Source organism: Pinus tabuliformis, chromosome 3_1 (genome assembly GCF_031772625.1).
Source record: "Pinus tabuliformis cultivar Carrire ecotype Pingquan chromosome 3_1, CPIR1, whole genome shotgun sequence".
NCBI lineage: Eukaryota > Viridiplantae > Streptophyta > Pinopsida > Pinales > Pinaceae > Pinus > Pinus tabuliformis.
In genome coordinates, this window is record NC_142301.1 from 967,720,440 (window position 1) to 967,744,388 (window position 23,949).

At 38.5% G+C, this 23,949-nt stretch overlaps 1 pseudogene; it reads right to left on the bottom strand.

The window, feature by feature from the left end:
* Window positions 1-16,162: 16,162 nt before the first annotated feature.
* LOC149191035 (putative ubiquitin-conjugating enzyme E2 23) lies at window positions 16,163-19,689 on the bottom strand (annotated as a pseudogene).
* Window positions 19,690-23,949: the final 4,260 nt, after the last annotated feature.

The window sequence follows — 23,949 nt, forward strand, 5'->3', positions numbered from 1 at the left end:
GTGGTCCCGATTTGAAAAAGTAAAAAAGAATGATTGAAGACACGTTGTTTCATTACCAATATCGAACTCGAAATGGCAAAATTCCGGTGATCTTTTCATGTTTATGTGGTCAGAAAAGAGTTTAAAGTGGACCACCTTTTATCCAGTAAACGAGTCAAAAAGGGAAAAACTCAGCAATATTTTCATCTTTTACGAGTCATAAAAGAGATTAAAGGAGACTTGCCCTGGAGGAACGAGTGGTATAAAGGGTAGCAACTGGTTCTGACAATGGTGGAATTGCTCAAAACATGTAATGGTCAAGAGGTTGGCTAATAAAACCACTCATCGCTGCGGTCCCTTAGGAAAGGAAAAAACAACCAAGGGAAAGCATATGATCAGCCAAAGAGATGGCGATGATGAAATGAAAACAACCAAGGCTCATCTAGTAGAATTTATCGGATAAAAATGGAAATCATGAGGTGTAAATCAGGTATGGGTTCATTTTTACACAAGCTTGAACCATGGGGAACTCTCCTTGGATTCGGTTTCATGTTAACACAAGATTGAAACGAAAAACTACGCTTGTTATAAGTTCACATGCCCCCTGCATAACGATGCAAATCGAGGTACATGCCCCCTAAGCTTCATTGCATTCAACGAGGTGGATGGAATGAAGGTTCACTTTCGAGATCTTGGAAAGAATCGACTTGGATTTTACGAGATCTTAATCAAAGACTCGATTTTGAAAAGGGAGTTGTTTCATTTTTTAACGAGGTTGACACAGGAACAAATGGTCTTCGGACATTTGTTTCATTTTTTAACGAGGTTGACACAAGATCAAGAACTTTCCTCAAAACTCGTTGATTCATTTTTTAACGAGCTTGACACAAGACCATGAACTATGCTCGTCACTCCTTGTTTCATTTTTTAATGAGGTTGACATAGGAACAAACTATCCTCGTACTCCTTGATTCATTTTTTAACGAGCTTAACACAAGGTCGGGAACTGTGCTCACTATTCCCAGTTTCATTTGTGAGCGAGGTTGAGACGGGAACAAATTATCCTCGAGCCCTTGCTTCATTTTTTAATGAAGTTGACACAAGATCAGAACTATCCTTGGACTCCTTGTTTCATTTTTTAATGAGGTTGACACAAGATAGGAACCATCCTCTAGGCTCCTGTTCATAGGCAGTATGAAAACATGGCTCCCAGGAGATCTTCACCGGACGGAAGAAGCATTCTCTTGGAGAAACACATGTCATTAGACACCAATGACAGATTAGGTTCCAATGCCCCTAGTACATGATGTATGAGACCATCTGCATGAACATCAGCAGAGGCAGAGACGGAACGGGTAGCCACATAATTGACCTGTGGCAAGGAGGGGACTACTTGCAGATAAGAACTAATAGGGGATGATGGTTGTACAGGAGGCATCAGGTGACTAAAGAATGATAATTGATCGATAGTCACCATTATTCCATCGTGCACAAAACAAACCACATGGAAAAGTGAAGAAATAATAGCTCCCATGGCATAGGTATAATCATGGCCAAGGAGAAGACTAAAATCTAAAGCACCTTGCACAACCATCACATCTATATAGACAGTTTTGCCTCCCAAAGTAACAGGGAACTTTGGAAGGATCCTTAAAGGTTGACTAGTTCCTCCGTCAAATGCTAATAGATTTTGAGTGATCGGCACAAGTTGTGGGGAGCCCATAGCTTGACAAGTAATGAAAGGCATAAGACTAACCGATGCACCTGCATCCAAGATAGTGCCAGGTACTACCTTATTATAGGTATGTATTATAATCTGGAAAGGCACATAGGATGGAAGGCGGAAAGCAGTCAAATGACTCTAGTCGAAGGAAATGACTGAACTACTTGGTGGGGGTACCATATGATTGCCCCCATGCTCTACAGGAACCGAAGAAGGACTCTCTGAATTAGCTGGGATAGGAGGGTCGTTCTTAGGCTCAGGAGAATCTGACGAGATGAGAAGAACATGAGTAGTATAATCATGATGCTCTTCCAGAACAAAGTGATCAACGGGTGGTGAATCCAAGTCGACACTCTTTCCGACCAATGGTTGGTTAGGAATAGGTTGAGCATAGCTAGGTTCGGGAAAATGAGGATGGACAAGAGAAGAATCGAAGTTAATCTCTTTTTCAACCAGGAGAGGGTCTAAAGAGATCCTCTGATAGCCAATTAGAAGTGTAGGCAAAGAAGCTATAAGACTTTCCAAAGTAGCTGAAGCTTTATCCATGAGCAGACAAAGGTGAAGGGGATGGTTGCCTTCACATAGCCTACAGGGGAATCGAATCTTTCCTTTCTTCTTACCACTACTAATTGAGGATTGAACATCGACATGAGCTTCAGAGGACGATGAGGGATGAGCTAGATTGTGAGACCATACTTCTAAGATCCTAGGAATGCCAGGCCAATCACGAAGAAGATGGTCACCCTTGCACAATTTACAAGGAAAATTAACCTTCCACGGAGGAGCAGAAGGTGTTCCAACTTGAGATGTACTCAAGGAAATAGTTGCATGGGTGGCCTCGCGCTTATCGGACTTCTTCTTCTTCTTCGTCTTCTTCTTCTTCTTCTTAATCTCCTGGTTACTAGATGTGGAGCTTTCACCAGGCGAAGTGGGAGATGAAAATGAAAAAATAGGGGAAGAAGGCATAGGCTCAACCTTGGAATCATCATGTCATGATTTAGACGAAGGAGACGGTGGAACAGGAGTCATGACACTCGGGACCACTGAGGTTGAAAACAACTAAACAGGCAAACTGATGGTTAACCTAGGCAAGGACAGCGTTGCCATATACGGAGCACCGGCATTTCCAAAAGTTGGAAACGAACTAGGATTTCCATCTGGGGGAAGACCTTGGCCAGTAGACTGGGGGAAAGTTGCCATCAGGAACGAGCCTGAAAAACACTCGTACTGTAACCAAGAACTTGAACTGTTACCAGGAATATTTCGCGGGTAGTAAATTTTATGACACAAGAACAAAACTTGACCTTTTCATGTTTCAAGAGTTGAGAAAAGGATGAAAAGGTGATTCTATCTCTTTCAGGGTTTAATGAGCCTAAAAGGACAAGTTCTCAAATGATCCTTTTCTTTTAGGGAGTCGAAAAGGAATGAAAGTGACTACTCTGGAGAACTAGGCAAAAGGTTGACCAAACAAACTGTAAAACTGCATATACACATTGGTGATCAAATGAAAGAGAAATGACCAAGGACTTTCCATACGACAATCAATCTTCCCAAATGCTGTCTTCGGTGCGTTACGGTTCGCAGGGCGGCAGACACGGCTTCCTATGGTGTAGGATGATAACTTACTGGGGTCTCCCGATATATACTCGACGGTACTGGGAGCACAAGTCCTCACTAGGTAGCTATTAAGTCACAGAAGGAGGAATCACCCAACCTTAAGTGAAAGCAATAGTGACTAGGTTTAATGATGTCGAAGCATGTCTCTAGCCTAGACCTCTAAATAATGTGCGTTAAGTTCCAATGTGTTGTTAAGTTCATTCAGTTAATTTTAGAGTTGATCTTGAATTAGGTTTTAGATTTCAAGCCCTATCGTATGTATATCAAAAACCCTAGGATGCAACTAGAATGAGTAAAGCATCTTTCAATTTGATGAACACCTACTTAAAGGAGGGTAGAAATTTCATTCCCAAGAAAACACAAGCGAATGCAAACACTAAGAAACACAATGCATCAATACAATAATCTCGCGATGCATCGATACTACTAATGAAAGATTTAGAGTTCGCTTTTCAATTTCTCAAACATGAAAATTTGAAATGCACATATACTTTCAATTTCGTATATCAAATGAATGCAATTCCTTAATTTTTTTTTGTTTTGAATTTAAAGAGACAAACTATCAAGTGTGATCTGATCGATCCAAACAATTGTGATCTAGGCTTGGTAGTGACGAAATCGAATGAATATAAAAAATTGGTTCAATAATCGACACTAAAAATCAACTAGCAAGAAAACAAACAACGAAAAAGCCTTAAGCAAATCAATAAGACAATCGTGGATGAATCTTGGACAGAAAAGTAACCCAAACAAACGGTTTCTTGATGAAACCTCTAAAGAGCTAGGTCACATGGTCTAAAAACACAAGACTCACTCAATGAAACCAAAGAGACAATACCCTAACCAAAAGCAATCAGAACAAGCTGATGGGAGAGAGGAAATAGCAGGAGATAAATAAGATTGGTGGATTCAGGAGGTAAAATTGTAAAAACAACTTTACAAGAATCGTTGCAGGTGTTACAATGACAACTAGAGATGTCATCGCAAGTGTTACACTGACAACTAGATACATCGTCGCAGGTGTTACACTGACAACTAGATACTTGTAGAAATTTTGAATAATATGACACATATTCACAGAGATTATCCTGATTATACACTTATAAGCGGAACATGCATAATACATAACCTCCTCTACATTGATTATCAATTTACAGAAGCAGAAACATTCACAGGCGTACATAGAAGCATCAATCAAACTCATTAACACAGTATGTACCCTGGGGAAAGCATCTCGCTAAAAACCCCACACTATCTGTATATTATATTGATTGAATCATGTAACATTACAAAGTACAATGCTTATCACAAGAAATCCAGTACCAGCTCCACCTGTTACACACAATACAACTCAGATCTGATCTCCAAATCTATTCCACTGCTTGCCTGCCTCTCCAGCTCAATACCTGCTCAAGAACTGATGAGAATGGCTCACCAAACTTGTATTTCACCTCAAAATAATCACTCACACTTTGTTGGACGTGAGCAAAGGCTACAATACTGGGAATATACATGAGCAAACTCATTGGCATACTCAATCCCTTGATTGTGCAAGATCTGGTGCACAACTATAGTCACAACTGATAGCAATCTGATTCTCTACCACCTGTCCCTGCTGAACTGAACATGCACTGACATGCAACTGAGTTAACTGATGTATTCTATAGTTGTATTATGAGTTAATAACTTGTGAATTAATTAATAACTAATTCACCCAACTCATCTCTAGTCTATTGATCAGTTAGACTAAATACAACCAGTTTAACAAAGCTAAACTGAACACAACTCCATCAACTGCACCTCCAGTCCACTAAACTCAACTCACTTGATTTCTAACTGAAGTCCTGCATGAAAATATTAGTCATCCCATAGGTAACCACGTATTTCCCTCTAGGATCTGCATGTACCACATCCGTAGCTCATCCTGAAGTGCTCCAAGAGAATAAGATCAAGTTTATAGTCCAAATATTATTATGAGACAATAATATTTGACTTTTCTATTTTTGACAGTGAGTCTAAAAATAGACTTTGATCACTCACACTGTGATCACTCACACTTTCATAAAAAATAGAAGGCCATCTATTTTTCCCAACTTGACCAATCATCCATAAACAACAACCTGCAATCCATAGACATGATCCATATGTCTAAAAATAGACTTGCGCCAAAAATAGCCTGTGGGCCCACTTAGTGAAGGAGACTCTTTTCACTAAGCTCCATCATCTTGTTGCACTCTCAACAAGCCTTTCTTGTTGCGCACTTTTCAACACTCCCTCTCAACAAGAAAGGCTTCCTCTCAAACCCGATCCTGTAACTCTGGAATGTTCTCCATGCAACACATCTGGCCGGTCCACTTGCTCTGTCATCAAAGTCTCTGACTGCTATTGCCTCTGTCGACTGAAACTCTGCATCTCTGTGCTCTTCAGTATCTGATTGCTCTAGCCTTTGTCACTTTAATCTCTGACTGCATCCGTGCTGCTGCTGGTTCTATCTCCCAGCATTGCATCCGCACTGCACCTCCCAACTGACCTCCCTGTTGGGATAGAAACACCCTATGATGCTGAAGCTCTACCTGCTGCTGACAAGTGCTCCCTCTCTGACATCTGCGCTACTGCAACATCTCCATGCATCTCGCACCATTGCACACCTCTCTGTGCCACCTAGCACTGTGCAAAACACTTGTGCCTCTCGCATTGTTGCTGCCTGCTAGCTATGCGCTGTCCTAGGATTCCCTGCACTGTCGCTCTCTCTGCCGCTCCATCCGCATCTGTCTCTACCCAATCAGTCAGTTCCTGCTACTACACATCGGGGCTCCTGTAGCAAGGTCTCATCCAAGAGGTTGGGTACCTCAAGGATCCTGCCCCTCCTCCTTGGGACAATCAATCCACATCACCCCACCTCCTACCTAGAGGTATGGCTGCATGCGATCCCTCAGCCCACCTGGCTTGAAGTTTCCCCCTACTGGAGGTCTCTGGACGAGTAGATGTCTCTACTCGATCTCCTCTGAGCTTCCCCTGTTGTGGCTCCTCCACAACCTCCTGAAGCTGCTGCACCAATCATGGCTCCTCCACAATCGTCTCAAACTTCTTCTGGCTTTGCATTTTGAGAGGTAATATACACTCCCTCTCAACCACCAAGTCTCCATCAGTTGCCTCGCTGCTCAAGGCTTTGCATGCATCTTGAACCTCAAGAGCATACAGGTTCCTGAACTGTGAACCAATCTCATGACAAAGAAAGCATCTCACTTTCGACTTGTCAACCTTCTTCCCATCACTAGAAGAACAAGATTCGGAAAGAGAACCCTTCTCCTTCCCCTTCTTCACCTTACTCGCTAAGGCACAGTTCTCCTCATCATGCATAGATGAAGAATTGTCTCTGGTGCTCTGTCTAATCTCCTCCTGCATCAAATCTGACCATGGTTGTTCCCAATTTGGTAGTTTCTCCCTTCCATTCACCGAGTCCTAGTAGCTATGCCAACTCTTAGGAAGGTCAAGGAGTCCTAGACTCACCATCCTCATCCGACAGTCACCTCGACACTTCCCAGCTCATCCCGGCATTGGGTGAACTTCGTGAGATATTGGGGCATACTGTCTCCATTCTCACACTGAATGTTTCTGAGTTTTATCTCTTGCTTTGGAATTAAATTCGAATTCCACCAGCTCAAAACTCAACCGCTTCTGATCTAGAATTCGTGAGAACAAAGTATTTCTTGTACAGAGATCGACTATATGGGCATTCACTGGATATCTCACCTTCCAAAAGAAGGATGAATCCAGAGGCTACCTGGCCCGATTACAGACTCTGCCTGAAGAAATAAATTGTAAACACTTTCTGAATAGTAGATCTGATGATCAATCCTCGCTTTGATATCCTGTAGAACTTTTCCTACAAATCAAAGGGCTTCGTAAATTTTCTACAAATCATCTAGCTCTGATACCATGTAGAAATTTTGAATAATATGACACATATTCACAGAGATTATCTTGATTATACAATTATAAGAGGAACATGCATAATACATAACCTCCTCTACGTTGATCATCAATTTACAGAAGCAGAAACATTCACAGGCGTACATAGAAGCATCAATCAAACTCATTAACACAGTATTGTATCCCAGGGAAAGCATCTCGCTAAAAACCCCACACTATTTGTATATTATATTGATTGAATCATGTAACATTACAAAGTACAATTCTTATCACAAGCAATCCAGTACCAGCTCCACCTGTTACACACAAGACAACTCAGATCTGATCTCCAAATCTATTCCACTGCTTGCCTGCCTCTCCAGCTCATTACCTGCTCAAGAACTGATGAGAATGGCTCACCAAAATCGTATTTCACCTCAAAATAATCACTCACACTTTGTTGGACGTGAGCAAAGGCTAGAATACTGGGCAAATACGTGAGCAACCTCATTGGCATACTCAATCCCTTGATTGTGCAAGATCTGGTGCACAACTATAGTCACAACTGATAGCAATCTGATTCTCTACCACCTGTCCCTGCTGAGCTGAACATGCACTGACATGCAACTGAGTTAACTGATGTATTCTATAGTTGTATTATGAGTTAATAACTTGTGAATTAATTAATAACTAATTCACCCAACTCATCTCTAGTCTATTGATCAGTTAGACTAAATACAACCAGTTTAACAAAGCTAAACTGAACACAACTCCATCAACTGCACCTCCAGTCCACTAAACTCAACTCACTTGAGTTCTAACTGAAGTCCTACATGCAAATATTAGTCATCCCATAGGTAACCACGTATTTCCCTCTGGGATCTGCATGTACCACATCTGTAGCTCATCCTGAAGTGCTCCAAGAGAATAAGATCAAGTTTATAGTCCAAATATTATTATGAGACAATAATATTTGACTTTTCTATTTTTGACAGTCAGTCTAAAAATAGACTTTGATCACTCACACTGTGATCACTCACACTTTCATAAAAAATAGAAGTCCATCTATTTTTCCCAACTTGACAAATCATCCATAAACAACAACCTACAATCCATAGACATGATCCATATGTCTAAAAATAGACATAGTCTAAAAATAGACTTGCGTCAAAAATAGCCTGCGGGCCCACTTAGTGAAGGCAACTCTTTTCACTAAGCTCCATCATCTTGTTGCACTCTCAACAAGCATTTCTTATTGCACACTTTTCAAAGATCGTCTGATTTCAGGAGTCGTCGCGGGAATTAAACTAGCAACCCAAGACGAAAGCTAAATAGTCATGGGTACAAAGCTAGAACATCAGCAACGTCATCGCGACTGTTAGGCTATCTTCAACGATGATCTTACTTAAGCAAAAGACGAAGTAAAAACACCTAAATGACACCAGATTGATCTCCCAAATAGTGAGGGGAATTCCCAGATTGACCCAGGTAACCCAAAAAACTGATGGTTCAACCCCCAAAATTCAAGAGACACTCAATCAAAAGGCAAACTAAAAGTAAACAAGAAGAAAACATACAAAGGACTCCCTAGTGGAGTCGCCAACTTGTGATAAAGGAAAGTGTTCCCTCTATGGATGGAGGCAACCCCTCTAGCCCTAGAGTGGGTCTAGTCACAACAAAGATAAAACAACAATTAATTCCCTTAAATAGTCATCATTGGAGGCTTGCCTCAAACCGGTGGTTGATGAAGTTTCCGTTGCGTTGCTTCAGCTTCCGTTTCTTTCTTCTTAATGAGCAATCAACCTAAAACACCACAAGAAAACAACAGAGCACATAACTGAGAACAATAATGATCTATTTACTTGTAAAGTCAAGGAGTCACAAGCTATCAAGTAGATTATACGCAAGATATAGGAAATCTTCATTGATTGTATTAAAATGAAACAAGAGCAAACTTACAACCATGCCTTGATGTCGCAAGTCTTCTCGGAGGGTCCAGTCAGTATGTTGCTTCAAGCTTTCACTCTTAAGAATGGGTCTCTCAATAGGACAATAGCTCTCTCTCTTTATCAAGCCCTCATGCAAAGCTAAGATACTCCACAACCTCTTATCAAACTATTAGCAATTCCACACTTGTCACACTCACACCAAAGTTATCTACTTTGCTTCAAACCAAACTCAAAACTAGCAGCTCCCAACAAAAGAACTAAAGAATTAGCAGATCATAGCAATGGTGAGTGATTTTATAGGAGAAGGAGTCTCCTTGAAATGAGGGAGAGGGAGCTTATCCTTAAGGGAGGTTGCACAAGAGGCAGAACCACCATCCCAGAGGAGGAAAAGTGACCCAAACTGACCCAACAACCAGCTCTAGAAACACCCAGAAGGCCAACTGTTTGAACAAATTCACCAATTCTGGATCATTGCAAGTCATGAACTAAGGATCAACGACAACATCGTAAGGAGGCATTGCATGCAGACCAATCATCGCGACAAGAATCGGGAAGACTTGCGCTAAGCCCTAAAATTCCGTCGCAGGTAATAGGTGTACACCTGCGACGATGTCGCAACAATATAGTTCATGACAGGGAATCGTCGTGGATTTTAATGGTTTACTAGCGACGATGCAGAAACTTAAGAAAAAGGGTCAGTTCTTCAGCATCAGAGAGCACTATTTAATCTTTTTGCATAAGTGGGAAGATATGGACATGTGTATTTGATACATGACACAACATAGGGACTGAGATGAGGACAGTGACAAATTACTGTGTAACACAAGGGGATCCCCACTCTTTTTATTTTTGATTTTTGGTCACCTATGCCTATGGTATTCAATGTCTTGCTAGATTTTATCGTAACATTCCTTGCCTTCATCACAATTCCCACCTTTGTAGACATGCTCGATCTCTTTCCTTCACATTAACCTTACCTCCATCTTGCAACCTGTCTCACCCTTTCAGAGAGTTCATTGCGATGAGTAGATTTCCATATCCATACACTTTGCCATTTTCTCTTGCTTTTCTTAGGTAAATTTTGTTAGCATAGGAACTAAATCCATACAATGATACCACTTGTCTATCTGGAATTAGCTTTATTTTGGTCTTCTTTTCATGCTCATTAAACAATGAAAATCCTGAGCTTCTTTTGCACTCTTTTCATGCTCATTAAATCACTTGAAGATGTCAAATTCTTTCCATTCTTTCCTACTTGTTAGTCAAGAGTAAATTTGGTGAGCAAGCTCTTCCCTATTCTCATGTTCATTAAACCACAAGAAAGACACGAGTGTACTTTTATCTCTTTTTCGACCTCACTATTAAACTCATGAAAAAGACATCAATTTGAGTATTCTTTTAACTATTTTTCAATCTCATCAAAACTGAATTAAAATACACTATCAAGCTCACTTGTATTCTCTTTCATGCACATTAAAATTTAAAGGGGATCATCTATACAAAAATGGAAAAGGGTGGAAGAGCCTATTTCTCTTCGTCTTATCATGGTTGTTGTGACTCCCTTGAACATGGCACTTGTTTGGGTCATCCTCTTACATTTTTTCTTTTCCTAGACTTAGAACCACATCATTAGCATAGTCACTCTATTGTTGAGTCAATATCTCACCCTATTGGTTACCCTTCTAGTCCCTAGGTTGCGGTGATGCCTCTTATGTCAAAACTATGTTTGTATGGTATTGTTTAGTCCAAGTTGTCAAGTTCACACTTGTGTCATGTTGTTATATGTTCAAGGGAAGTCCTGGTGTCAATTTCATCTTGAATGATGGGGGGGTACATCAAGGGCCTCTTTTGATGGATCTCTTCCCACCATTTCTAACACCTTATTTAGGGTGTATATATAGAAACAATCTAGTACCTTGGAGCTTTTGATCCTCAGTGGAAGGCTTCATCATTGTTGATAGTGGGTTTCCCTTACTAGCCCATGTTGACCAATTTTATAAGTGCTCGACATAAGTTCATTAGTGGTGGTCTTCCTCATGTCTGTTAAAGGGATCCCTTACCACTTGGTAATTAGATAGTCTCCCAACATGCTCGACATCATCTCATTCATTTGCATGTAGTGATTCATACCATTGGGATGAGCCGAAGACCTTGGGTAATGGGGCTATCTCACTCAAGCACATTGCCTCCCCCAAGCTACGTTGGAGAATGTATTATCTACTTTGAGGGCCATCATTTGGGCACAAACATTGGTATCTGTAGCCCTACTAATATCTATTATGGCAACAATATACATTGTATCATGATCAGTCCTCGATGACATGAGTTTGTAGTATGTTGTGCGGGCAACCATGCTCTATTCTTTTAGTATCGTTTATGGGTATACCTACCTTGGGGATATATATTATATGTATTTTCCTATGGATTTTGTAGTCTTTAACACCTATGAAAGGCCAAATGATAAGAGAGAAACCCAACACAAACCTGCAGTAGAAATTGGAAAGCCCAATAAAGATGTGTACACATGACACTCAAGCTTGTAAAAAAATCTTAGCAAAAGAAAAACATTTTTGTATATTTCAGTTGCATACTTAGTTTTTATTTTTCATTCACAACATACTTATCATTACTATGTTTAATAGCATAAATTTAACAAACACATTTTAAATGAGCACAATTTGATTCATAAGCAATTCATATAATTTAACAAGAAAAAACTTGGTTACGGTGGCTTGGCCACAGTGTTCCTCCTATGGCCACCTGATTGAATATCCCACCCTACCAACTAGAAACTGCCTATTTGGCTTCCTAGTGCAGAGAAAACCCAGAAGTTCCCTTGCCCTCCTAGCCCATGTCTAGACCAAAGTTGTAGTGTGTTCGAATTCTCAGAGACAACACCCTCTTAATGCCCTACCCAAAATCTGTTTCTCTATCCAAAACTCCCTTTTACCTTCCATCAATGCTCCTTAACCCCACTTTTGCCCTCCAACTCCCTCCTCTCCCCAATTAGTAAATCCCATTCATGACCCTCTAGCCACTACCACATTACTTCTTGCACCTACCCCATTGCACCCACACCCCTAATTAATACCTTAGGTGGTCAAGTCATTCACCCACTCCTTTAATCTAATAAAAATATAAATATAAATAATATAACCTATTAAGGGTGCATGTGGATTTTTAGGCCCATATTTTGAAGCTTTCTCGAATACCACATCTAATATCACCTTCTATGGATCTTGAGCTTGTAAGAAAAAAATTTAAAAGAAAACATTATTGTTTATTTGAGTTACATACTTAGTTTTACTTTTTCATTCACAACATACTTACCATTACTATGTTTAATAACATAAAAACATATTTTAAATAAGCACATGGTCCTCTCCAATTAATTACCAATTTATATATTCATCTCTCATCCCCAAAATATCTACTTGGGATAAGACATGGTCCTCTCCAATTAATTACCCAATTTTATATTCATATCACATTCCCAAATGTCCTCTCATGTTTACCTCGTAGAAGATAAGTCAAATGTAAGGATGAGGGAGAGTTTATGACATTAATGAGAGGTGGTTGAGGTGGAGAAGAGAAGGGGGCATAAAAGGGGAAGGATGAGGGGAGGAAGGGGGATCCTTGGTCTTGATTTTGGTTTTGGTTTGGCTGTGGTTTTGGAGGAATTGTTTGAGAGAGAGAAGGGGAGTATTATTCATCTTGGACACACTACATCTAATTGGACTTGGGCTCGGAGGGTTAGGGAACCTATGGAGGTTTCCTGGGCTAGGAAATACTTCCTAGTTGGCTGGGAGGTAAATCAAGTTGGTAGCCAAGAGGAGCATTCCAGCAGGAGTAGCAGCTCAAGGGCATCTCCACCGAGCTATCGGTACAGGTATTCCTCTATGCATAGATTACTCACGTGAGTGATTGAATTAAAATGTTCACTATTTAAATTGTAGGAATTAGATTTTAAAATGGTAAATTATCATCGTTTAAATGTCTTGTCAGAAAATAAATAATTGCCCTTTTATTGCATTTAAAATTAGAGAATATAGATCTGGTAGAGGACCCTAAGAGAGGACCTTACAGTGCTTGACATTAGTTCATTTGAATTCACACTTGATAGATTATGTTAGATAAATTGGGAACCATTTTCATTAGTGGTGGTCTTCCTCATGTATGTTAAAGGGATCCCTTACCACTTGGTAATTAGATAGTCTACTCGCATGCTCGACATCATCTCATTCATTTGCATGTAGTGATTCATATAATTGGGATGAACCAAATACCTTGGGGCATGGGGCTATCTCACTCAAGCACATTACCTCCCCCAAGCTATGTTGGAGAATGTATATTTATACCTTGAGGGCCAATGATTTGGGCATTGACATTGATATCTTTAGCCCTACTAATATCTACTATGACAACGACCTACATTATATCATGATCAGTCCTCGATGACATGAGTTTATAGTATGTTGTGTGGGCGACCATGCTCTCTTATTTTAGTACCGAGTATGGGTATACCTACCTTGGGGATATATATTATTTGTATTTTGTCTATGAATTTTATATTCTGTTACAGGTTCCACCTCCTTGGTTCCCCCCATCTATCATACCCATATTCAACCATCAACTTCTGTTCTAATCTCATACATTAGGGGGCATATATTACAACTCAAAATGTCACAATCAAGGTTTATGATAACTGTAAGTGACACCCCCTTGGGTTTACTAATGGTTTTCCTCTTCAACATCCTTGAAACTTGTGGGGAGGGTTGCAATGCTTTAGTTACACAACAAAAGAGAGTTGAAGCAGATAGGGTTGGCAGAGCAAATAGACAAGGGTAGAAAAGGTCAAAATTGATCAGTTATAGAAGATAAGGATGAAAACACCATATAAAATAGGGTCCAACAAGTGTCTATATATATTTTATCACTACTCCCAACCCATCTATATAAGCTACTTTCCACGGAATGAAGGGAGAAAAGTTTATGCAACGTAATGTTGTGAGAATGAGGACCTGATTTCTCCTTGCAAGAAGCTGTAGAATATTGTGTACCTTGACATTGAGCTATGGTGAGAGGAGAATATACGACTAGGGACTATGAAGGGAGCAACTATTGTTAACACCATTGGTATAATGATGTCATATACTTCCCCCCCTACCAACATAATATTAATTGATATTATTTGTGTTTGTATTTGGGTTTTCATAATGTTAATGCTAACTTTAGTTTGCAAGAACATATAATCAGAGGTTGTTATTTGTGTGTTAGTCGTAGGTAAGAATATTTCCAGAGCTAAAATCTCAAGGAATTCAATCACAAAAATTGGCAAATAGCCACCCTCCATGATAAGGTGCATCTGATTCTCCTTTCTTTTGTTTTGCATATTTGTCTTGTGAGTTTTCTAGGTTAAGTAGCCACCATCACAAACACCATTTGCCATATGTCTTGGGCAGGCCTATGGGTTAAGAGTACTGAGACATTTTTGAGGAAATCATATCTTACCAAGTATTCAATGAGTTTTGGTTGTTTCTTCATTCATACATTTGGATAATGGTTTATTAAACTTTTTTTCTCCCAACAAAATAGTTGTCTATTTTCCTTACAGTTATTATGAAATGCTTTCTAAATGTCTCTATTATGACCTAGGGTTTTCTTTTTATCCCCATCTTTTGCAAGTAGGAAGAAATTTTGGGGTTGACGTACTCATGCATAGGTGTGTAGGTGGATTTTTAGGCCCAAGATTTTGAATTTCACTTTCATACTTAGTTTTTCTTTTTCATTCACAACATACTTATCATTACTATGTTTAATAGCATACATTTAACAACATATTTTAAGTGAACACAATTTGATTCCTGAGCAATTCATATAATTTAACAATAACAAGAAAAAAACGTGGTTACGGTGGTTTGGTTGCTTATGATTACTATGTTTAATAGCATAAATTTAACAAACACATTTGAAATGAGCACAATTTGATTAATAAGCAATTCATATAATTGACAAGAAAAAAACTTGGTTACGTTGACACAGAGTAGTGTTCCTCCTATGACAATCTGATTGAATATCCCAATGTTGTTATGGTGGCTCGATTGCAGTGTTCCTCCTGAATATGCCACCCTGCCAACTAGAAATTGCCTATCTAGCTTTCTAGTGCAAAGAAACCCCATGCAAAATTCATAAGTTTCATTTCCCTCCTAAATCATGTCCATACCGTAATCGTAGTGTATTCGAGTTCTTAGAGACAACACCCTCTCGTTCCCCCTTATCAAAATCCACTTCCTTCTTCAAAACTCTGTTTTTCCTTCCATCGACCCTCCTTTTCCCCACTTTTCATGACAAAATGATATCACATTTAACTTAAAAAAAAAATTGCACTTATCTCCCATGAAAAAACACATAGACAATAGCTAACTTTTCATCAAAATCTAACCCATGGACCCTCCTTTTACAAAAACCTTTTTTGCTTTTTTGAAATTCATCACCACCTTGTCAAAAATCATGCTCAAAGTTAATAACTAAAACAAAAAAAATCATTAAATATTTAAATCTAGAAAGAAATGTTGCAAAGATTCCTTCATATCCACCAACCATGATAGCTAAGTTTAAATGAGAGGTTTTTGGAATTTGATAAACGAACCATATTACAAGAAAGGCAAATTAAATTGAGTTTATAAAATAGTACAAGAATAAGTATCACCAACTTCTAAAACAATTTCCCGTAATACAAATTAAATTGAATTCATAAAATAATACAAAAATTAGTATGGCTCACTATTTGGATGGATAGAATCACACATATTCGATAATCTAAGAACATTGCACCAGGTTGGCCGCTGCAATCACAACTTCTGCTACAGTACATAGCTCTTGAATTCCACATCAAGCCTTTGAAAGACATAACCACATTTGTATTTGCCAAGTAAGAAGCCAATAGTTGATGGAATTTGTGACTTTAATGCATACGTTATGACTACTGAAATTCTTGGCAATCTAGTCCAATTTCAGTGAATGCTGCAATAAGTTTAGGAACAATTTTAAGTAATATAAGCTTGAAGCCAGCAGAAGTAGCACCCGGATTTTCAGACTCTTCTCCAACAATTGTACAATTCTCTGATAGTGATCCAACTGGAGCCCCTTTGATATAAGCATCACACGCACGAAGAATACAGTGACCGCGTTTTTGAAAATGCCTTTTAACAAACATCTCAAAATGCTGCACAGATGATGAGCATGGGTGTATTTAGAATCATTCCTAGACAAAGAATGATTAAAAAAGATAACTGTTAATGAAAATCTCGCGAGATTTCTACCTTTGGAGGCTTTCGCAATACGTACAACATTGACTTGCACGATAGGAGAAAAGAGTTTTCTTTGTAGGCTAACGAGTTCTTCTCCCCTATCGCTGAACCAATCTGTTTCTCAAATCCAGGTTCATTAAAATAAGGATTATCATTTAGTACCAATCCTTGAATAGAAACAAGTAGTTGTAAAACGTTTGATGACAACGGGTTCCACACTTCATTCCCTTTGCCTGTCCATGTGTTTAAAAGACTCAGACAGACTTTTCCATTCTTATATAGATTTGGATTCAACCGTAACCCACCAGAATGGTAGTAAGCTAACTGCAAAACCAACATATTAAAGCTAAATGAGACTGACTTCCATATTGAGTTCAAAACAAAACAACTTGAGATCTCATTTATTTCACTTTAAAATCAAACAGTTCTAGTTAAACTAATGCTTACAGGTGGTATATCGGGATATTCCGATGGAAAATGAATGTCAAAGAAGAAAAGTCCATCTTGATACGGAGTCTCGGCTGCTCCAACAATTACAGCTCTCAGCAAATCCATCCTATCCTCATATATTCTAACAAAAATTGTATCTGTCAATCAATGCAGAGTTTATAAATTACAAGTTAGAACAAGCAGAAAAATAAAGAGCTCGAAATACTCTATGCCCATATTTTTATTTGTTCTAGTACACATCATGAGTACAACGTATTCTCATGAATAATTGGGTTACAAAATTTGTTACTTTGCAACTTCCTACTACTCAAGAGAAAACAAGAAAGCAATATTGAAAACTGAGAAGACAAAAGACAAAAATAGCAAAATTGAAGGAAATATGACTGGCCAGAACAGAGGCAAAATTGAAGGAAATATGACTGCCCAGAATAGCGTTTCCCTATTAGTGAATGTTCAAATATCACGAACTCATTTAATAAACCAGTGAAAAACAGTATTAGTGAATGTTCAGATATCATGAACTCATTTAATAAACCAGTGGAAAACAGGCCTGCATGGCTTAGGATGAGTTACCTGGTAAGTGTTTTTCAAGATTGTTCCATTCATGTTGAATTTTCTTCATCCATTTCCGCTTATTGATAGGCTGCACGAAGATGTTCAAAAGTTTCAATCATGACCCCCAAAAAATCACTAAACGGAATGAGAAAAGCATGCCCTTTGATAAATGTACCCGTATTGTTTCATTCCGATAAAAGTGATCCATAGCGTCACTTATACTATCAAAATGTTTAAATTGCCCTGGCTCATGACAACTACTGCTAGACAAGCTATGCACTATATTTTCCTCATTTGTCTGCTCCATATCAATGTGTAGCACTGTATTTTCCTCATTTCTCTGTTCCATATCATCTTCTTCAACAGTCTCATCTTTATCATCATCTTCATCTTCATCATCACTATAAACCACACATATTTGTCGAGGTGCCATCTACATTTACAAAAAAATAAAAATAAAAATAACCTTTAGGTTATCATACTATCAAAGTAGTTTCATATTTCATATTCTAACCAAAGAGCCAATTGTTCTTCTTATGTAATGTTGGAATTCATATCTTGGATGCAGTGAAATGCATATTTAAAGAGATAAATCTTTTCTACACAAAATCTCCGTATATTGAGACTAATAAAGGTAGCGTGATCAATTTCTCAGATAAGGGAGACAATGAAAATACATTCCTTTGTAATATTCCACTATAAGGAAACATGAAAATAACATACCTTTGACACTGTTCCGTCTGCCCATGCTACCTCTATGTATCCATCTTTAACACCTATGACGTTACCAATACACGATAGATAAGATTCTTCAATATTCTTGTCGACCTCTGCCTTTTGAGTTTTCTTCAGAGCTTTCTGGTTTGTAGAAAGCTCATCCACGTTTTTATGTGGTCACCCAACTGATCCACATTGCCAAGCACTTGATCTGCTTCCCCAAACACCAGAGAGTGAGGACGTATAACGATGGCCGCAACAAAGTAGTTATAATCTGGATGGTAAGCAAGCTCATACACACTTACTGACTCCTCTCCATCAAATTTTAGTGTATCTTGTGGACAATCCACAGCTTTCAACCACCTTACTCTTGCTATGCGTTCTTTTGAATCCACATTTTTCACGATTCCTACTCGTCGTCTTGATTCAGAAGCCTCGCAATCATCATCGTCCGAACCTTTTTCCACTACATACTGTTCAGGAAAGAAGTCATGATCCCCAGCATCTTTGATGGTAATCAAGGTTGTAGAATCTACACCATATGCCCTTGTACCATCTTGCCATATGACATCTACCCTAGTCCTTTTATTGCCCACAAATAGCACATTATCTTTTTTGTGGGCAACAGTGTCATCTGTGGCAGGCATAGTAACTTCTAACATTCTCCTTTCAGATGCTGGAAGCAGACACCAGTCGCCTAGCTGCCAATAAACGTCTGAAAAACAAGACAATAGCTGTAGCTCTTTAGGGTCCTGTTTCTCTGCAGGAGTCAGGGAATTGCAATCAGGATTTGCTGCAGCAATCCAATCCACGGAAACTAATCCCACTTCCACATTGCCTACTGTACCTTCCTTGTTACTTTTTTTCCATGTACCACACAACCATCGAGCATTCTCGAAAACTGCCGATGAACTGCCCCGGACACGCTGCCCTGGAAAGTAAGGATAACGGAGATTATAGGGGATTGGAATAAGGCGGTCGGGTTCTGATTGGAATAAGGGGATTGGAATAAGGGGATAACTTCGCATTTTGATCCGTCATCAAATAACACAGTCACATTATCAACCACTTCACCGACTCTTCCCACCCAAGGTCCATGAATGACATAATCACCGTGCATAAACGCCCTTATTCGCTGAAGATCTCTGCTGGAAACGTTTCTTATAGCATTAACTGATGTGGGACTTAATAAATCCACTGTAACATCCACGTTAACTACGATGCCTCTCTGTCCAGATGGATCTGAAGCCGTTGCCACAATATCACCATGGAAGATCGCCCTGTCAATCACCTCAAGCTCATCGGCTTTCTCCGTTCTCTCCGAAAAATTCGTCCAAAAAATCCGTGCAGAGCCTTCTGGAATAGACTCGTCTTCACTCTCATCCTCCTCTGAATCAGAATCAGAATCATCGGCAACTTTTATTACAACGCCAATTGCTTTGTTTGAACTTTTCGGAAAAGTCCTGCTGAATCGCATATAGAGTGTTTTTCCGAAAACTCTCCGTGCACTGAAGCATCGTTACCGGGATGCATTGCTGTCTTCATTACGGTATGTGTTAGCAAATTGCTGAAAGAGAAGGCAATAGTCAGAGGACCCGACTGCGCAGTCAATGTGTTAACTCCTTCGATTTTGATCTGCAAAACTTTTCTTGTAATAATTGTTGGATGTGTTTTTTTGAGCCGAGCCTCGCATGTTTATAGGTCGCCATGGGGACATCGGCTCTTTGCATGGGGTGCATGTCGTCGGCTGAAAAATAAATACGCTGGGAATTCATTGAGTGAGGCGGTATATTTTGATTTTGTGGGTATATAATTAATGTTAGAATATTTGTTGTTTAGATGGTTGATTTTGTGGGCATATATAATTGCCGCTTAATTAACGATTTATAGTATTTTGGATATTTGTTGTTTACGTGAGTTAGTAGCAGTTTATTTAAAAATAATAAGATAATTATTAATTATATATTTTTAAATGTATTTAATAAATAAAATATTTTATTTTCTAGACTTTTGTATTATTTGTATCTCACCTTTAGCTATCTAGAGGGCTCAATGATATTGTTTGAAGCAGTGGGGTGGTAAGTTTCAATGACATTAATCTTCTTCTGTCTCCACGGGTTTCGACGACTAAAGATTTTTTTCCAAAATCTAGTGAGGATTTGTCTTTGAATGAGATTTTCTTATAAGATGATTTGGCCCTGTCACATTTTCAGGGGCTTGAACTAATTTTTTCAGCGGGAGTCATTGATGGTGGGGTCTCGACAATATTCGAGCTGATTATTTCAGAGCATAGGGCCCCCTTATCTCTGATTAAATTGAGGTGTTTCAGGAAGGATGGAAGGAAAGTATATCCCATGACGGTGTGTTGTGGCTTCCTCCTAAGCTAGTTGTGTTGGAATTCCTAGGTGTGAGTGTGCAAAAATGAGTGGATTCGGATGATGCCTCTTTGGGGGTTCAACCTCAAGAGTTTGGAGTAGCTAATAAGCTTTGCTTTCATTTGTCTCTTTGATCTTTTCATGAAAGTACATCACTTTCCCTGATATTGGAGTCCTTATCTTGCTGTCAAAGATGACATCTTTCTACAATTTTCCAAGATATGCAGAACAAAAAACTTCCCTTGAAAGAATCTGAACATTCCCTCCTCGGTCTTCATTCAATGGAAACTTAAACAATTTTAAGTTCCTTTCACCTCGAACATTGTCGTCATGATGATGCTTAGCATTTCTAGCATTGCACTTGGTTTGATTCTTGACCAAATGTAATTGCCATCGCCATGCACCATCCTTCTTCAAAGCCAAAAAATTATGAAACCCAAAGGAAGATGTTTTGGGACAAATTTCTTCTTTGTAAAATAACCTTTGCATTTGCGTTTTGACCTCTGCATGCTTTAACATTGGCTTCTTGTTCATACCAATGTTCAACAATGAAGCAACATGCCCCAATCGCACTTCATTTTATTTACCCCTTTTAGGAGGCAACTTGTTAGAATCTTGAAACATCTTATCACATGAATTAGAAACCTCAACGGTATCAGATTTCAAAGTTGATTCATATCCTAGAAATGCTTTAGGTTCTTCAACATATTTGTGCTTGAACATTAACAATGCAAAATTCTAACTAACATTCGCAATCCTTCTGTATAGGATAGTAATTTCTGTATTCAAGCTTCTGTGATCCATAATGAATTAAACGAAGTCTTTGGGTAGAAATCACATGAGAGAACTTTCTTGCTGATGCGTTTCGAACCAACAAGTGTGGATCATCATCTGGACCAGATGAAGAGGCAGACCATGGCAAAGGCTTAAATAGAGAGCAATGTAGAGACATAATTTCAAGTAACGGCTATATTTGAACAATAATGTTTAAATTATAATATTAATTTATTAATATATTAAAAACAAATATTATTAAGTAACCGCTATATTAAACGACTAGTTTTTGAAAAAAAATATTTAAATAATGATATTATTTCATTAGTTTATTAAAAATATTAATAGGTAACGGCTATATTAAACAACTAGTTTTTGAAAAATAATATTTAAATAAATTTATTAAAACCAAATACTACTAGTTCTTGGAAAATAATATTTAAATAAGGTATTAATTTATTTTGTTGGGAGAAAAAAAATTTAATAAACCATTATCAAAATGTATGAATGAAGCAACAACCAAAACTCACTGAATACCTCGTAAGAGTTAGACTTAAGATAACAAATATGACTAAAAGTACAAGCCTTCTATTAGATATAATTTCCTCAATAATGTCTCTCTTGACACCTAATCATCAGGATTGGGTGAACAACTAAAATTGATGTAAATAAATAATAGAGAATATGAATAGTCACTGGGAGATTAAATGAACAGTCTCTCCCTCATGTATATAATAAACACCAACCTAAATGAAATCAACGAATTATTTTGAGGAGCTACTGCCTGTTCCGACATGGTATCAGAGCTAGCTCCCGAAATTAGTTTTTGTGTAACTCCTAGTGTCAGTTTCCTGCCTATATTCTGCCTGGTTGCCTGAAGCCTGCTCGAGGCAGTGTCATATATGTTTTGGATGGTTTTAATACATCATTTTAATACATGCACACTGCCTCTCCACCAGTAGCCATGTTGTTTTCCCACACCACCTCACTGGTTGTGTGTGTTTTTTGGAGAATGTCAAATGTTGCTGCAATAACCATATGGGTTGAGCTCTTGTAAAAATCGATTAATGTGTTGGTTGGGATATAAAAGATTATTTATATTTTGATGATCGTGTGCACAAGAACTTGACCTATGATTTTTTTACATCAAAAGCACATTTTGCCAGCAGAAGTATTTTTTTAAAACAATACACAGATTTTTTTGCCAGTAGAAGCTTTTTTTTATAGTATGCATTCAATCATATCTATTGTGGGAATAGTTCTTACTGGCAAAGAGAACTATCTTGAGTGGTACCGCATGATAAAACACATCCTCATTTTCAATGAGTTGTGGAAAGGTGTGTGTATTGGAGACGGAGACAAAGAGCTAGAACAACCTACCTCAGACAAAGAGCTCGCCATTTGGGAAAATAAGAACAATAAATCTTATGCATTAATCGTAGCATCTGTAAGTGAAGAGGTGAGTCACCATATTTCGCCATTTTCAACTGCCTTCAAAGCCTTGCAAAAGCTGAAAGAACTCTATGACTCACATTCTGCACTTGAAGTTGTTCAACTCATGATTAAACTCTTCACTCTTGAATTGCAAAATAATGATCCTCTTGCTCTTGCATCCGAAGTAAAGTCTATAATGCATGATATCAAAGCCACTAATGTCAAATTGGATATTCCTCTTATCGCTTTTCTCAAGGCACTTTATCCTACTTACTCCAATTATCTTGAGTCATTACAAGCAAATGGAAATCTCAAAGATATTACCTTTGACTCTCTTGTGAAAAAATTTGCTAAAAGAGAGAAAGCTTTTGGAAAGAAGATAGCCCCTCAATCTTCTGAAGAGGTTGTGTGCCTTGCTCATAAAGAAGAGAATCCTGCTCAGGATTCTTCCAGAGGAAGAGGTGGTCGAAGAGGAAGAGGAAGATATTTCAGAGGGAGGGGGGCAGAAATTCTCAAGGAGAAAAGTCAGATTTGCACTGCATACGCTATAAAAGGAATGGATCACATGATGCCTCTACATGCAAGTTACCATGGGACAAAATTGAGCAGCAAAGAAACCAACAAAAAGGTAAAAATAATGACACAGACAAAGGTAAAGCACCTGAATCCGCTCATTAGGTTGTGGCACAATGTAATATTGGACTAAATGAAGATTTATTTAATGCATCACTTGCTTCTTGGAAAAATGATTGGTTACTTGATTCAGGAGCAATTTGCCACATGCCTCATAGAAAATATTTTTTTGAATAATTTACTGACAATGTTGACGGAGTAGTATAATTTGCAAACCAATCAAAAATCAAGCCATCAGGGCTTGGCACAATCAGGATTAAATTTCCTGGTCTTCTAGACTTTCTTCTACATCATGTTCTATATCTCCCACAACTGAAGAGAAACTTGTTGTCCTTGGTCCACATCTGCCAGCAAGGTCACTCCATTCATATGTTTGATGGCAAGCTTGAGGTGAGAAAAGCATCTAACCACTCACTTGTCATGAGGGGAATAGAAGAAGAAAGGCTTCTCAAGCTGCAAGGTACCTCTGCTTGTGCACAACATTTCTCATACAATTCTCATTATGAAGAAGGTACACTTCC